A 17,716-nucleotide genomic window follows, 5' to 3' on the forward strand; every position below is an offset into this window, starting at 1 on the left:
CAAGCCGGACTTTCGCTTAATAAACCAAATCGGGGTCCCAGCGAAGAACTCAAGCCGTGACTACCCCCGAAGGATCGGGTCCCAGCGAAGAACTCAAGCCGTGACTACCCATCCTATCCATAGTCCACACCACATCACACGCACGCCAACGCACTCACACTGCTCCAAATTACCACAACAACATACATGGCACTTTCATAGTTATGAATGCAACATAAAATGTGCCTAGAGTTTAACTACATAGATACATACATATAAGTGATGCATGGGCATGCTTAAACATATAATAATATCGAAATTATAATTAAAATTAATATTTTACTCACAGACTTGACAACGGTCACTGTGGCGGCTGGGCGGAGGAAGAAGGCTGTCCCGGCTCACCTGACAATTACATTACATTTATTTAATACAAATGACTCAATACAAATCATGAAAAGACCAAATACGTCCTAAGTCGTGCCGAAAATCCGGCAGAGTCTCCCCTATACCTAGGACCTACTCAACCTGCAAAAGGGCTCAAAACACACTTCTATATTCACAATTCATATATCCACAACTCAATCACATCACACAGCCCCTCCTGGGCCCATCAAATTAGTCATCCATCACAATATGTAAAATTTCAATTTAGTCCTTATAATTGATCATTTTTGCAAAAACTGTCCAAATAAGCTCTAAAAATTCTAAAACTTTGCCCCGCGGTCCTTAGTAATATTACTAGGCTATTGCAAAAAGAATCATAATTTTTTGAGCTACCACGAATATTTTATGAATTTTTTATCCTATTTAAGCACTAAAAAATTACGAAAAAGCAAGGTTCGGGTTTACCTTTGCCGATTCCGACTTCGGGGACGCACTCGGGACGTCTGACAATGGGGGGGGGGTAGCCAAAACCTTGGTCCAATTCGGAGACTTTTCCGGTAACGGGTCTGTCTGGCCGGAAATTCACAGACTCGGACAACTGTCGAATTTCGGAAAATTGAGGATACTTACACGAAGCCCACAACACGGGGGTTAGTACATAAATTTTTCAGAATTTTCTAAGCTCATTTAATGCTCAGAAAAATACTGCGAAGTTCTGTGGGACCCATCGAAAAACGGTGTCAGAAAATTTTGAAATTTATATCCCCGCGAAGCGCTCTGGATGAGTGGAGCGCTCTGGTACTCTCGGTTTTCTCGTGGGGTTCACGGTTTGCTAGAAATCTAGCCCGAAAGTTAAAATGGGCTAAAACTTTCTGGGCAAAAATTGGACAAACCGCTCGATGGATTTCGGTGTTCTTGGTGTCAATGGAAAGCTCTCGATGAGTAGATGAGTTTAGACACAAGACCCAATCCGATTGGTGGCCGAAACGGCCGGATTTTGGCCGGGAAGACGAACGGTCGCACGGGCAAGGGAGGGGCGTTCGCGCGCGTTTTTCGGCCGTTTGGGGCGGCGACCAGCCGTGGGGAAGGGGTGGGGCGGTGCGTCGGTGAGCTGGGGTAGCGGGGGAGGTGGCTGGCCGGCTGGCTGGGGTGGGAGAAGAGAGAAAACGGGAGAAAGAGAGAAGGAGGAGGAGACGGGCGCGGGAGAAAAAGAAGAAGAAGAGGGAGCCGGTCCGATTCGACCAGTCCGATCCGGTCCAGTTCGATTCGGCCGGTTCGATTCGAAATACAAAATTTTGAATTTTTACTCTGCCTCGGGACCAAAAACGAGGTCCAAAAATTCTGAAAAAATTTCAGAAAACTCAGAAAAATTCATAGACTCCAAATATATTTTTAGTTTTGCCACGTGGTCTTTAAATTAATTTTTAAAAATCATCAAAGTTTATATTTTCGGAAAATCGAACTCGATTTTTAAAATCCGAAAAAAAATCTCAAATAATTTCTTAAAATTTAAATAAAATTAAATTATCAATAATACTCATAAAATAATAAAATTTAAAATTTTGGGGTGTTACATTCTTCCCCCCTTACAGAAAATTCGTTCTCGAATTTTACACAAGGCAGAATAAAGTACAATATTACACATTGAACAGATAAGGGTACTTGCTACGCATGTCCCGTTCTGACTCCCAGGTGCACTCTTCCACTGACTGGCTCCTCCACAAAACCTTAACTATAGGGATCTATTTTGATCTTAGCTGTCTCACTTGGTAGTCCACTATGGCTACAGGTTGCTCCTAAAATGTCAAGTTCTCTTTTAGCTCTATTACATCCGGCTGTAGTACATGAGAAGGATTTGGAATGTATTTCCTGAGCATGGAGATGTGAAACACGGGATGAACGTGAGAAAGGTTGGGTGGTAGCTCCAACCGGTAGGCAACTGCTCCAACTCTATCAGTAACCTCAGAAGGTCCAATATACTGAGATGCCAACTTGCCCTTCTTTCCAAACCTCATGACTCCTTTCATTGGAGAAACCTTCAGGAATACACAGTCACCTACTGCAAACTCTACATCTCTCCGTCTAGGGTCTGCATAACTCTTCTGCCTACTAAAAGCTGTTTTCAGTCGTTCCCTAATTAAAGGAACTACCTCTGAAGTGTACTGCACTAGGTCTACATCATGCACCTTCGCTTCTCCCATTTCCGTCCAACACAGAGGAGACCTACACTTTCTTCCATATAATGCCTTATAGGGTGCCATCCCTATGCTAGAATGGTAACTGTTGTTGTAGGCAAACTCCACCAAAGCTAGCTGATCATCCCATTGACCTCCAAAATCTAAAACACTCATGCGAAGCATGTCTTCCAGTATTTGGATTGTCCTTTCGGACTGTCCATCTGTCTGAGGGTAGAAAGCCGTACTAAAGTTCAACTGTGTGCCAAGTGCCTCCTACAACTTTCTCCAAAACTGAGAAGTGAACTGGGGCCCTCTGTCAGATATTATGGAAGCCGGAACTCCATGCAATCTGACTATTTCTCGAATGTAGAGTCGGGCATACTGTGCCACAGAATATGTAGTCTTCACAGGCAAGAAGTGAGCTGATTTGGTTAGACGATCTACAATTATCCATATCGAATCATATCCTCGCGTGGTACAAGGCAACCTAGTCACAAAATCCATAGTAATCATTTCCCACTTCCATTCTGGGATAGGGAGCTCTTGCAGCTTCCCTGACGGTCTCTGATGTTCAAACTTCACCTTCTGACAAGTCAAGCACTTGGACAGGAAGTCTGCTATGTCTCTCTTCATGCCATTCCACCAATAGCTATCCTTCACATCATGGTACATCTTGTTAGAGCCTGGGTGGACACTGTACAGTGTATAGTGTGCCTCTCACATGATTTCATCTCTGAGATTATCCACATCGGGCACACATATCCTAGAACCTTGCACTAGGGCGCCATCATTGGCAAATCCAAACTCACCACCTTCACCTTGCTGCACTCTTTCTATGATCTTCATCAATTGTTGGTCTCTGTGCTGAGAAACTCTAACTCTGTCCCGCAAGTCTGGCCTCACTGAAAAATGAGCCAACAATACCCCCTCATCTGAAAGGTCTAGGATTAAACCTTGATCCATTAACTCATGTACTTCCCGAATCAACGGTCTTTTCTCTGCTGAAATGTGTGCCAAACTGCCAGAAGATTTTCTGCTCAAAGCATCTGCTACTACATTGGCCTTCCCAGGGTGGTACTGGATAGTACAATCATAGTCTTTCAGAAGCTCCATCCATCTCCTCTGTCTCAAGTTTAAATCCCTCTTTTGGAAGATGTACTTCAAACTCTTGTGGTCGGTGTATATCTCGCACACTTCACCATACAGATAGTGTCTCCAAATTTTTAGTGTAAAGACTACAGCCGCCATTTCCAAATCATGGGTGGGGTAGTTCTGCTCATGCCTCTTCAGCTGCCTTGAAGCATAAGCCACTACTTTTCCATTCTGCATCAAAACACACCCTAGGCCAACTTTGGAGGCGTCACAGTACACGGTGTATCCTTCACCACTCATAGGTAGTGTCAACACAGGGGCGGTGGTTAGACACTCCTTAAGCTTCTGAAAGCTCTTCTCACAGTCATCTGTCCAAATGAATGGAACATTATTCCGAGTTAACTTAGTTAAGGGAGCTGCTATCTTGGAAAAATCTTGCACAAAATGCCTATAGTAGCCAGCTAGGCCCAGAAAACTTCGCACCTCAGTGACTGTTGTAGGCCTAAGCCAATCAGTTACAACTTCAATTTTCTTGGGATCCAATTGAATACCTTCCCTAGAAACCACGTGTCCCAAGAATGAGATGCTTTCTAGCCAAAATTCACATTTTGAAAATTTGGCATATAGCTGGTGCTCCCTCAAAGTCTACAACACCATTCTCAAGTGCCACACATGTTCTTCCTCGGTCCGAGAGTATACCAAAATGTCATCTATGAATACGATGACAAAACGGTCCAAAAATGGCTTGAACACCCGATTCATCAAGTCCATGAAGGCTGCTGGTGCATTAGTGAGTCCAAAAGACATCACCAAGAACTCATAATGGCCATATCTTGTCCTGAATGCCGTTTTGGACACGTCCTCATTCCTAATTCTCAACTGATGGTAGCCTGATCGCAGGCCTATCTTGGAAAAGAATCTAGCCCCTTAGAGCTGATCAAACAGATCGTCGATCCGAGGAAGTGGATACTTGTTCTTCACAGTCACCTTGTTCAGCTGTCTATAGTCAATGCACAACCTCAATGACCCATCCTTCTTTCTCACAAATAGAACAGGAGTACCCCAGGGTGAAGTGCTCGGACGTATGAAACCTTTGTCCAACAGCTCCTGTAGTTGCTCCTTTAACTCTTTCAATTCTGCTGGGGCCATCCTGTAAGGTGGCATTGATATGGGGTTTGTACCTAGAACAACATCAATGCAGAACTCTATTCCCCTTTCTGGTGGCAACCCCGAAAGCTCTTCAGGGAAGACATCCATGAATTCTCTGACAACAGGAACATTTTCCATATTGACACCTTCTACAGATGTATCTCTCACCAATGCCAAATACCCTTGGCATCCACGCCTCGACATTTTTCTAGCACTAATTGCTGACACCAAGTTATATGGAGCCACGCTCCTGTCACCATCAAAGCTAAACTCTTCCATACCGGGTATGTGGAAATACACCTTTTTGTTCCTGCAGTCTAAAGTGGCATAATGAGTTGCCAACCAATCCATCCCCAAGATTACATCGAAATCCATTACTGGTAGAGGAACTAAGTCTGCTGGGAGAATCTTTTCGTCTACTACTACTGGGCTACCCGAAAAAACTATATCTACTTCTATGTTGTCACTAAGTGGGGTAGCTACCGACAAAGGGCATTCTAAAGTTATAGGGTCTCTACCCAATCTCATGGCAAACACAGGGGAGACAAATGAGTGCGTAGCAAACGGATCTATCAAAACACGAGCCTCATAGGAACAAACTAGTAGAATACCTGCCACAACTGCATTGGAAGCCTGAGCATCCTGGTGGGTCAAAGCAAAAACCCGAGCTTGACCCCTAACCTGAGTGGCAGAACCCTGATACTAACTTCTCTCTCCTGATCTACCTCCAAATCCACGTCCCCCTTGTCCTCGGCCCTGTTGGCCCCAGGCCCATGCGCCATCTTTGGAAGCACCGGATACAATCGACGAGGAACATTTGCAATGAACCTGTGACCCCATCGTGGCTCTTGTGAACACGGGGCATTCCCTAGCAAAGTGACCTGGTTGGCCACACCTGAAGCATACTCCTGAACCCATCATACAAGGTCCTGAATGTCCTCTTCCACACTGTGCACAAGGTGCCAAAGAGGATCCTGAACCAGACCCCGAACTGTTGTACCCTGAACTGTGACCACTGTTGGATCCGTACCCTGGTCTGAACCCTCGAGGTTTGTGTCTAAAACCACTCTTCTTGTTCCTAATTCTTCCTCTGTAATTACTCTGGCCACCACTATCTGGAGCACTCATATGGGGAGCACCTGAAGAACCCTCTGCTCTGTTTTTCTTTGCTCTTCCGCTGTCATCCGCAGTATAGCTAATCTCTATCTGTCTGGCTCGATCAATTACCACATCAAACGACTGATCAGACATCATGGCCAGGTTTACATACCTCCTGTCAAGCCCCTTTAGGAACCTCTTCACCTTCATAGTTTCTGTAGCAACTGCTGTAGGGGCATACCTGCTCAACTCAAGAAATTTTGTAGCATATTCATCTACAGACCTGCCATTCTGTCTTAAGGCCTCAAAGGCCCACTGCTTTTGATCCCTGAAGCTTTCTGGCACAAACCGATTGATGAACAGTTCCACAAACTGAGTCCATGACAAACCCTCCATCGAAGGTAATATGTAGTCATTCATCCATTGTCTAGGCATAGGCCCTATGACATGCTGCATACACTCTATAAGTCTTCTATCAGTCAATTACAATTCCGTTCCTGCCTGTCTACAGGAATCCAAAAACCGATATGCATCATCTAACACATCATAAGTACCAGGCACCAACTTCTTGAAATTGATTATTTGTTTGTAAGGTTCCCCTCTTGGTGCGGTGGACTGCTGCTGCTGTGGAGGGTGGACCATATATTGTGCCATCATGTCGATAGTTCTCTGCAACCCAGCTAGAGTAGCAGCCATTGGGTCCATGGGACCCTGTGCCATGAAAGATTGATCCTAAACTGTTGGCAGCTGCTCTTCTACTTGAGCAGCTCTAGGCCTCCTACCCCGCCTCCTCGGGGCAGGCACCTCATCCTGTGCTGACACCTCGTCAGGCACATCTGGTTACAGTGCGATGGCAGCTCTCACCTTCTACGCATTTTCCTGAAATTCAGCAGCATTAGCCCACAATATTCAAAACTGCACATTACATAGCTCTATAGACTCATGTTTATACACAATATATAAAGCAGAAACTAGAAGCAAAGATGAAAATGCAAGACGAATGTGGACCCTATTTTCCGCATGTGACTCCTAGTAGACTCTTCCCAACACTTTAGACAAACAATCCCTAATAATCTGGAGCCTAAGCTCTGATACCACATTTGTTACGACCCAACCTATGGGCCGGACCGGCACTAGGACCTGGGCCAGCCTAAAGCCCCCGAGGCCCGTAGTAAGTTTAACTATTCATTAATCCAACTCTAAGACCCATTTGGGCTCAATTTCAAAAAAACAACTTGACAGAGTCCGGCCATAAAATGGACCTTTCAACGGGGAGTTATTGACTCACCCGACCTGTAAACACAATAATAATCAATTGGGGAGCTCAGCTCACCCTCCACATACTCATATCATCATAAAAATAAATGGGAGCTCAGCTCCCTCATCCAGTCCATCAAACATGCATGTGATAATAATTTTACAGGTCCAAAATAAGAATTCACATTACAGACCTAATTTAAATAAATATTTCTAGCACATGCGGAAATTCTAGGAGTAAATAAAATTACACAAATATTGATAGACAACCTGCGAAGGAGAAAAGCAGGTTAACCACAATAAAATCCTCTTGTAACCTGAAAAAATATTGAACAGGAGTGAGCGTTCGACTCAAAGAGTAAAATATCAATTTTAACCATAATTTCTATAACTATCTAAAACTAATGCACCCTGTGGAGTAAAATGCAGCATCAGCAATAAATTCACATCATAACAGCAAAAAGGAAATTTGGAGCACTCACACACCCAATAATATCAATCATAATATATGGGAGCTGATCCCCTATGCAGCTCTCTTAAATCCAACCTGGTGCCAGCAAAGAACTCAAGCCGGACTTTCGCTTAATAAACCAAATCGGGGTCCCAGCGAAGAACTCAAGCCGTGACTACCCCCGAAGGATCGGGTCCCAGCGAAGAACTCAAGCCGTGACTACCCGTCCTATCCATAGTCTACACCATATCACACGCACGCCAACGCACGCACACTGCTCCAAATTGCCACAACAACATACATGGCACTTTCACAGTTATGAATGCAACATAAAACGTGCCTAGAGTTTAACTACATAGATACATACATATAAGTGATGCATGGGCATGCTTAAACATATAATAATATCGAAATTGCAATTAAAATTAATATTTTACTTACAGACTTGACAACGGTCACTGTGGCGGGCTGGGAGAAGGAAAAAGGCTGTCCCGGCTCACCTGACAATTACATTACAATTATTTAATACAAATGACTCAATACAAATCATGAAAAGACCAAATACGTCCTAAGTCGTGTCGAAAATCCGGCAGAGTCTCCCCTATACCAAGGACCTACCCAACCTGCAAAAGGGCTCAAAACACACTTCTATATTCACAATTCATATATCCACAACTCAATCACATCACACAGCCCCTCCTGGGTCCATCAAATCAGTCATCCATTACAATATGTAAAATTTCAATTTAGTCCTTATAATTGATCATTTTTGCAAAAACTGCCCAAATAAGCTCTAAAAATTCTAAAACTTTGCCCCGCGGTCCTTAGCAATATTACTAGGCTATTGCAAAAAGAATCATAATTTTCTGAGCTACCACGAATATTTTATGAATTTTTTATCCTATTTAAGCACTAGAAAATTACGAAAAAGCAAGGTTCGGGTTTACCTTTGCCGATTCTGACTTCAGGGACGCGCTCGGGACATCTGACAATGGGGGGTAGCCAAAACCTCGGTCCAATTCGAAGACTTTTCAGGTAACGGGTCTGTCTGGCCGAAAATTCACAAACCCGGACAATTGTTGAATTTCCACGAATTGAGGAAGCCTACACGAAGCCCACAACACGGGGTTAGTACATAAATTTTTCAGAATTTTCTAAACTCATTTAATGCTCGGAAAAACACTGCGAAGTTCCGTGGGACCCATCGAAAAACGGTGTCGAAAAATTTTGAAATTTATATCCCCGCGAAGCTCTCGACGAGTGGAGCGCTCTGGTACTCTCGGTTTTCTCGTGGGCTTCATGGTTTGCGAGAAATCTAGCCCGAAAGTCAAAATGGGCTAAAACTTTCCGGACAAAAATTGGACAAACCGCTTGATGGATTTCGGTGTTCTTGGTGTCTATGGAAAGCTCTCGACGAGTAGATGAGTTTAGACACAAGACCCGGTCCGATTGGTGGCCGGATCGGCCAGATTTTGGCCGGGAAGACGAACGGTCGCGCGTGCAAGGGAGGGGCGTTCGCACGTGTTTTCCGGCCGTTTGGGGCGGCGGCCGGCCGTGGGGAAGGGGTGGGGCGGCGTGCCGGTGAGCTGGGGTGGCGGCCGGCGGGCTGGGGCGGGAGGAGAGAGAAAACGGGAGAAAGAGAGAAGGAGGAGGAGACGAGCGCGGGAGAAAAAGAAGAAGAGGGAGCCGGTCCGATTCGACCGGTCCGATCCGGTCCAGTTCGATTCGGCCGGTTCAATTCGGAATACAAAATTTTAAATTTTTACTCTGCCTCGGGATTGAAAATGAGGTCCAAAAATTTTGAAAAAATTTCAGAAAACTCAGAAAAATTCGTAGACTCCAAATATATTTTTAGTTTTACCACGTGGTTTTTAAATTAATTTTTAAAAATCATCAAAGTTTATATTTTTGGAAAATCGAACCCGATTTTTAAAATCCGAAAAAAATCTCAAATAATTTCTTAAAATTTAAATAAAATTAAAATATCAATAATACTCATAAAATAATAAAATTTAAAATTTTGAAGTGTTACAAGTTTCTTAAAAAATAATAATAAAAAATTTTAATCATCAATTGTATTAAGATTTATTTTCAACCATTTGATTGAAATTAGTCAAAACTTTTTATACATTTTAATCATAGCCCTTACGTGTTTTTGGATTTAATTTTGGATCATTATATATATATATATATATATATATATATATATATATATATATATATATATATATATATATATATATATATATATATATATATATATATATATATCATGGTACAATTAAATTTTAATCTTGACCTTTAGTTCTTTTTTTATAACGCTAATTTCTTAACACTTGCCACTTGGATCAAAAGATAATAAAATAAAATAGTCTCAAATTAACTCTAACAATTAAATATTTTGAAGAATTAATTTTAGACCATTAAATTAGAAGTTTGTTAAAGAAATAAAAATAAATTTTAGTACATTCAATCTTAGCCTTTAATTTTTTATCTCTTTTATTTTTGACCTTTAAATTAAAAATAATAAAAATAAATTTTAGTATCATTAAATCCTAACCCTCTTTTTTTAGAGATTAAATTTTTACTATTGAATTACAAGTTGTTAAAGTAAAAATGAAGATAAATTTAGTATTTTTAAATTTGATTTAATTTGTAAGAAATAATTCTTAATATCCTTGGATTAAAGAAATAAAATAAAAGAGTCATAATTTAATCTACACCTTTGATCATTGATCTTTTTAAATTTTTTATCATTAAATTTAAGTTTTTTAAAATGTATAAACAAATAAAAACAAAATTTATCCTAAATTAATTTCTACCCTCCATTTTATGTCTTGAATTATGGCCATTAAAATTATGGGTGGAAGTCCTGTAAATACTACCCTTTCATTCTTCAAAAGAAAGGAGTAGAAAATTGGGTGAAAAGTGAAAAATAAAGAATATCAAATCACTTACTGTCTCCAAAATGACATAGTTCTCTCTCATTGCTGCCTGCCCGTCCTTCTTACCCAGCGCCACTCTCACCTTGAATATTATCTGCATAACAACGATCCCATCCAAGTTCAACTCCATAATTAATCATTCTCGTCTCCATATACCATTTTTTTTTGCTTTTTCCCTCATCACCGACAACGCCTTGTTCCTTGGTCTAGCACCACATTCGGCAAGTTCTTTTGAAGAGCCATTTATGCAACTCCTTTTCCCTCACCACTTTCATGCAACTCCTTTTCCCTCACCACTTTCCTCTCCTTATCATCCAGCAATAACACGAGATGTCTGTAACAAGGAGACATCTCGAGTTCATTCTCATTCTTTTGGCAATACCCGTTTGTAGTTCATCCCAACTCCTATTCTTGACTCCTGTGATAGTATAGGTAATTATGGATTCTGTGTTTCCATTTTGAACAGTATTAAAGGTCGGATATCCTTCAGTAATACTTTTTTTTTTATTGATTTAAAAAAGTATTTTGATGTTTGTGGGACATTGCCGTTGCCTTAGAAATGCAGTTTCATTCAAGTTATATATCTCGTTCGAGAGACATATGTGTCCACCTTTGAGTTCTTAGTGATTGCTGGTCTAAAATTTGGAGTACAATCTTTAATTTGTCGGCTTTACATGGGATTTAAATTGAATTGAGCTGGTTGTGTCTTCATGGGAATGCTTGCAATACATATATGTTCAAATAACGGTATTAGATTCGCTCCAACAGTGTTAATGTTACAATGTTATCATTATCATCATTCATAGTTTTTTAGTAGACCGACAAAGGGTTGTTACTTGTCTCAAATGCACACTTTTGTCTGGATCATAGTTACCAGATTCGTTCACATTCTCTAGGTTCCGCGTTCCGGATCGCAAGTCCCAGATGGCGAGACAACTGCGTCTTAAAAAGCTAGGAGACGTTCTAAATGCCAAATTCCAGCGAACCCATTCCATTCAGTCAACACTCTGTCATTACGCTGTCATTGTGAATATAAAATCAAAAATCAAAGAAGAAAAAACAGATGTAAGAAGAAAAAAGACAATAAATTTAAAGAATTACAATTCAAAATTTCAAATGATTGATTTTCTCTGTTTTCTGCCGTGAGTTTCAATTTCTATGCTGCCAAATCCTTTCTGCCATTGATGGGAGAGCTAACAATGAAATGACAGAGATAGAATCATAAGTTCATAACCAACAGAATCATCATAAAGTGACAATCTAAACAAATTACCTTTTAAAATGAGAAAGGACACGAAGAACAGAAGAAATTTCTAGATAGACCAAGCAACAAAAAAACAATTTTGAAATATTAGAAACTTGAAAGTTGGATTGCTAATAATTGAAATGAAGAAAGCAGAAGCTTCTAGCAATCTAGTTTTGACAGAGATGGATACACACTTTCTCAGATTCTCTAGCAATCTTTAGACGAGATGGGGATATGAGATAGAAAGCAAAGAAAGATAAGGATGAATAGGAGACATGTGTAACCCGTAGCTATAAGGAAACAACACGTAGATGCCTAGAACCTTCTAGCAATCTGTTTAAAAAAAAAAAATATATTTAATCAGTTATTGAATCCTATTAAAACACTATAATTTATTTTTTGTCAAAATAATAAACTGACATATTAGATTGTGATTCCCACCTTTGAGATAATTAATAAATTCATATAATAAATTATTATTATTATTTTAAAAAAAATTATAAAAATAAAGTATTAATTTTTTTTTAAAGTAAATAAATCATTATATCTATAATCTATTAATAACATATATAAAATATAAATAAATTGATAAATCAATGAATTGATTAAAATATCTTTAATTTTTTATAATATTTATATTAAATTTTAATATCACTTAAATTTGAATGCTTTTTTAAATACAACTTAAATTTTTTTATGAAATTTACTAAATATTCAAATTAATTCTTTTTATTTTAATTGAACAAATAATTCCAAGCCTAATTTTAAAGTAAGTAGGACTCTTTTTATACTATTTATAATATTAAAATTTTAGTTCTAAAAAAGTATTATAAGAAAATTTTGGTAACAAGAATTATCATTAATTAAAAAAATTTGCAAATTAGCATTCAAAAAGTAAAGTGTAAGATAATACAAAATTAATAAAATTAAATAAAAATTAGACAAAATAAAAAATTAATAATGATAAAAAAATATAAAAAATTATCATTTTATACTTAATAAATTTAAAATATTATCTAAACATACAACATTTTGAAAGAGCAAACTAATTAAGTTTACCATTAAAATACTCAAAAAATAACTAAATGACGTGTCGCGTTCCCGTTCTCGCACCACGAATCCCTGCATACCGCGAATCCAGGTAATTATGGTCTAGATTTATATAGTTTGATGCCCATTTGTTCCTTTTGAGAGAGATTGTTGTGTATGTAATACAATATTGGGTCCTCTGCCTAGATATGTGGAAGCACTGTTGTCCCATTCCACATCTGTCTAGATTATTTCTGTTCAATATAAAATGGACAGATTTAATTCCCTTATGTTACATTTATCCCTTGTAGGAAGGTGTCAAAACTTTGTGCAAGAGGCACCAATTCCACGATTCTTAGGAGAATATTTATGGATCCAATTTGTTAAAAGCTTCTATTCACTGTTATGATTTGATTCATGGTTGTCATGTTTATTGCCAATAATATTGAAGCAATGGATAAAAGATAAGATATATGATAAGATATGATTAAGTAGTTAAATAATTATGTGATTTTGTTTTGGGTGTTAGTTGATTCTACTTGTTAGTACCTTCCTATGAGAATGTACTGCATGTCATTGAAATTTTTTTTTTTTTTTGCCCATATTAAAAATAATACTAAGGTAAGTGTTTTCTCATGATAGGGGTTCTTTTTTTTTTTTTTTTTTAAATTGATAAAATGAATTTTTTTTTTTATTTATCTAAAATTTTGAGTGGTTAAGGGAGTAGCCCTTTAACTTTTTTTTTTCTTAAATAAAATTTAAATTATTTTAAAATTAAATAAAATATATAATTTAGATTTAACGCTAATTTGACTTTGATTAAATAAAATATATAATTTTAGATTTAACGGTAAATTTGCCTTAGATCATTTTAGAATTAAATAAAATATATAGTTTTAGGTTTAACAGTAAATTTGTCTTAAATCATTTTAGAATTAAATTTACCTTAAATCATCTTAGAATTAAATAAAATATATAATTTTAGATTTACCAGTAAATTTACCTTAGACCATTTTAAAATTAAATAAAATATATAATTTTAAATTTAATGGCAAATTTCCCTTAAATTATTGTAAAATTAAATTAAAATATAATTTTTTTAAAATAAACTAAAACATATAACTTTGGGTTTAACTGCAAGTCTGTCTTAAACTATTTAAAATTTTAATATATTAATATAATTTAATTTAACGATAAGTTTGTCTTGAATCATAAAAAAATTAATTAAAAAAATTTAATTAAAATATATAATTTTAGATTTAACCGCATGTTTGTCTTAAACTATTTTTTTAAATAATAATAATAAAAAAAATTTAAAAATTAATTTAAATTAAAATATATAATTTTGGTTTAACGATTTGTCTTAAATTATAAAAAAAAAATCAATTAAATTTTTTTAATTAAAATATATAATTTTAGATTTAACAGCAAATTTACTTTAAACCATTATTTTAAAAAATAATAATAATAATAATAATAATATAAAAATAAATGTGAAAAAATTAATTTAAATTAAAATATCTAATTTTGGTTTAAAGGCAAGTTTATCTTTAACTATTAAAAATTAATTAAAAAATAAAAAAATAATAAAATGTATAATTTTAGGTTTAACAACAAATTTGCCTTAAATCATTTATAAAAATCAAAATAAAATATATAATTTTGAATTTAATGGTAAATTTGCCTTGAACCATTTATAAATATAAATTATAATATAATTTTGAGTTTAATAGTCAGTGTGCCTTAAACCTGTAAAAAAATCTAATAAAAATAGAGTATAGTTTTAGTTTAATAGCAAGTTTGCCTTAAACCATATAAATTAATATATAATTTTAGTTTAACGATAAGTTTACCTTAAACTATATGATAATTAAATTAATATATAATTTTAGTTTAACGGCAAGTTTACCTTAAATCATTTTAAAATTAAAATAAAAATAATTAACTAGTCTGGTTTCACGAACAGTTTTTTCTAAATGATATTAAATAAATTAAGGTTTGTGGTTTAATAGATAATTCCCTTTAAATTATTTCTTTAAATGATAATAAAATATAAAAAAATATATAAAATTTTTAATAAAGATAATGGTATATAACAAAATTAGTTCCCCCTAGAAATTAAGTTCCTCATTTTATAAAACTTAATGGAGTGTATGAATTAGATGTATAGGTCAGTATATCGTTCTTTTTATGCAGAAATGAGGTTATTGAACATAGTTTTAGAAAATCTCTACTTAAATATTGACAATCTGTAAGTAATATATATACTTATGTTTTTTTACTTGCCAATGTAGTCATTAACCACATCTCATAATAATTGTCATATGTGGCTGAAAATTTTTATAGCTTATCAAAAATTTTTATGAACCGAATGATACCTTTCTCGAACTTAAAGTTGTAATCTGAATAAGGGAGAAGTCTAATAAAAAGAAATAAGAAGTCATATGCATATCGTCCAAAGTTTGGCCCTAACTCCATTTTAATAAAATTCATTTTTTTTCTCTTAAAAAAAAAAAAAGACTAATATGAAGACTTGTAAAATAAACATAAAATTTTCAACATCCTTTTTACATTTCAATTAAATGATCAAAGTTATATATTTTCATCACAAGTATTAATTTTTTTTTCCTTTTCAATAAAATATGGCTTCTGTTTTTGATGATGTGACAAAAAAAATATATTTAAAATTTTAAATTGCAAGTTTATTTTTCCTATCATTTTTTTTCAAATAAAATTAATTTCGGGTAAATTTAATTTTTAGTAAAGAACTCAAGGCCCACACTTTATTTTTGCTTACTTTTAATGTAAAATTTAATTTTTTGCAAATGATTCAAGATTTACATTTTAATATTTTTATAGTTTTTGTCTATAAATTTTTTAAATTGCAATCATTTTTCATTAAAATTTATCTATTGTCAAACTTAGAAGTTGCATTTAAAAAAAAATTATTTTAAAAGTGATAATTTCAAACTAAACATTTATTTTCTTAAAAATTACTTAAAACTTAAATTTATTTCTTTAAATATATATATAAATAAAAAAAAATAAAAATAATATAGAATCAAAATTCACTTTGTCACCTCACTTATTTTTATATTTGACATGAGACATTTATGTGTTCATACATTTATATATTTTCTTTGTTTCAAATCAAATACAAGTAACTAACATCATAATTTAAACTAGCATTAAATTATTGTGAGTAGGGATGGCAATGAGCAGGGTACCCGCGAAAATCAACCTACCCAAACTCGAACCCGATTAATATTCTCAAAACCCAAATCCGTCCCAAACCTGATTAAAATTTATTCTCAACTACCTGAACCCGTCCAAAACCTGTTTATTATTACTCGAAAAATATCCAAATTCATTTAATTTTGTATATGTAATTAATAATCTATATAAAAAATTATTTTTATTAATAATTTATATTTTAAAATTCTAATAATTTTATAAAATATTTCAATTTTATTTTATATAAAATATAATATATAAAAATTTATAAATACTATTATAAAAAAATATATATTTTATATTTAATTAAATATTTATATAAACAGGTTCAGATTACGAATATTCAACATATAAAATCCGAACCCATCACAGGTATTAAATTTTAAATTCGAACCCGTCCCAAAATCGATTATATATTACCCAAACCTGTCGTATTAAGGTTCGGTCAGATCAGATACCCGTAAAAATTCGATCCATTACCATCCCTAATTGTGAGCACACTGTTAAATCTATTTATCCTACTAAAAGACGATGTGAGATGCGTAACACTTTTCCCACATATATACGAACCCCAAACCTTGAATCTCTGTATTAAAAGTGGTAAACTTTTTTTTTTAATTTTCTCTTAAAATTTAAGTGACAACTCCTCATTTTTTACTTCAATGAAAAATTGCTACACTTTTTCACTTAAGTGATAATTGACGGGCGCCTGCCAAACCCTTGCAACATAAGCATGTCCAATGGTTTTGGTCATGGAAGCTCCTCATTTCTATACTTTCCTACAACCAAAAATATAAGCCTGAGCCCCAACACCACAACTGACTACTGTCCTTTCCCATTTGCCAACACATTGATCTACTTATCAGTGACCAACAAGCTCTTTCAAACTCTTGAATTTAGTTTGCAACAAAAATGAACATCTGCGAATTCCGATCCTAGATTAGAACTGGTTTACTGCTTTTGGGTAAATTCTACAATCTGTGTTTGGAGCCAGTTAAAACAACAGCAAAATAATTAGCAATTGAATACCAATCAATAAATAGATTGACTTTAGAGGTCTTCTTAGAATCAAAAAATGTATAAAATACAAGATGAAACTAGAAAAACAAAATAAAATATTATGCAACGAACAAAATAATAAAAAGGCAAAAGTACACCAACCATGCCATAGCAATTTGGTAGTGCTACATTTCCAGACCTATTTTGTACTGCTTCTTATCCAGCCTGATACGGCATGCTACTACTGGTGGTTCATTGTTAACTTTTTGTGCTAAAAATTTATTAATAAATGATGTTCATGACAAATAAAATCACACCACATTGGATAGGAAGGGTAGCATTTTTCAGAATTAATGGAAAAATGAATAAATCTATCATGTTTAGATACAATAAAAGGCGAATAGATAATTTCAAACCCATCAGAAAATTCTTGTACAAGTCTTCTCTCTGAATATCAAACACCAGTCAATGTGATTTTCAAAAAGCAAAGGTTTATCCACAAGAAAATGGCGACAGTGCAAGCGTTGATCAAGATTGAACTTGGCCTACTCCAATTATTCGGATGCAGGCTTATTTGTTAGTTGAACTTCAAGAGGTGAAACTTCAAAAATAAAGGGTACAAAGAGGAGGGTGTATGCCAGTGCGCAAAAATAAGTAGTCATGCAATGATAAA

The 17,716-nt window shown here is 35.3% G+C and overlaps 1 long non-coding RNA gene across 1 annotated transcript; it reads right to left on the reverse strand.

Annotated features, from left to right (window-relative positions):
- Positions 1-11,267: 11,267 nt before the first annotated feature.
- LOC110658232 (uncharacterized) lies at positions 11,268-12,027 on the reverse strand. Its single transcript, XR_002495537.2, has 2 exons — positions 11,637-12,027; positions 11,268-11,553 (listed from the first exon to the last, which is right to left on the reverse strand). It is a non-coding gene; the product is annotated as an uncharacterized LOC110658232 (long non-coding RNA).
- Positions 12,028-17,716: the final 5,689 nt, after the last annotated feature.

This window comes from Hevea brasiliensis, chromosome 9 (assembly GCF_030052815.1).
Source record: "Hevea brasiliensis isolate MT/VB/25A 57/8 chromosome 9, ASM3005281v1, whole genome shotgun sequence".
NCBI lineage: Eukaryota > Viridiplantae > Streptophyta > Magnoliopsida > Malpighiales > Euphorbiaceae > Hevea > Hevea brasiliensis.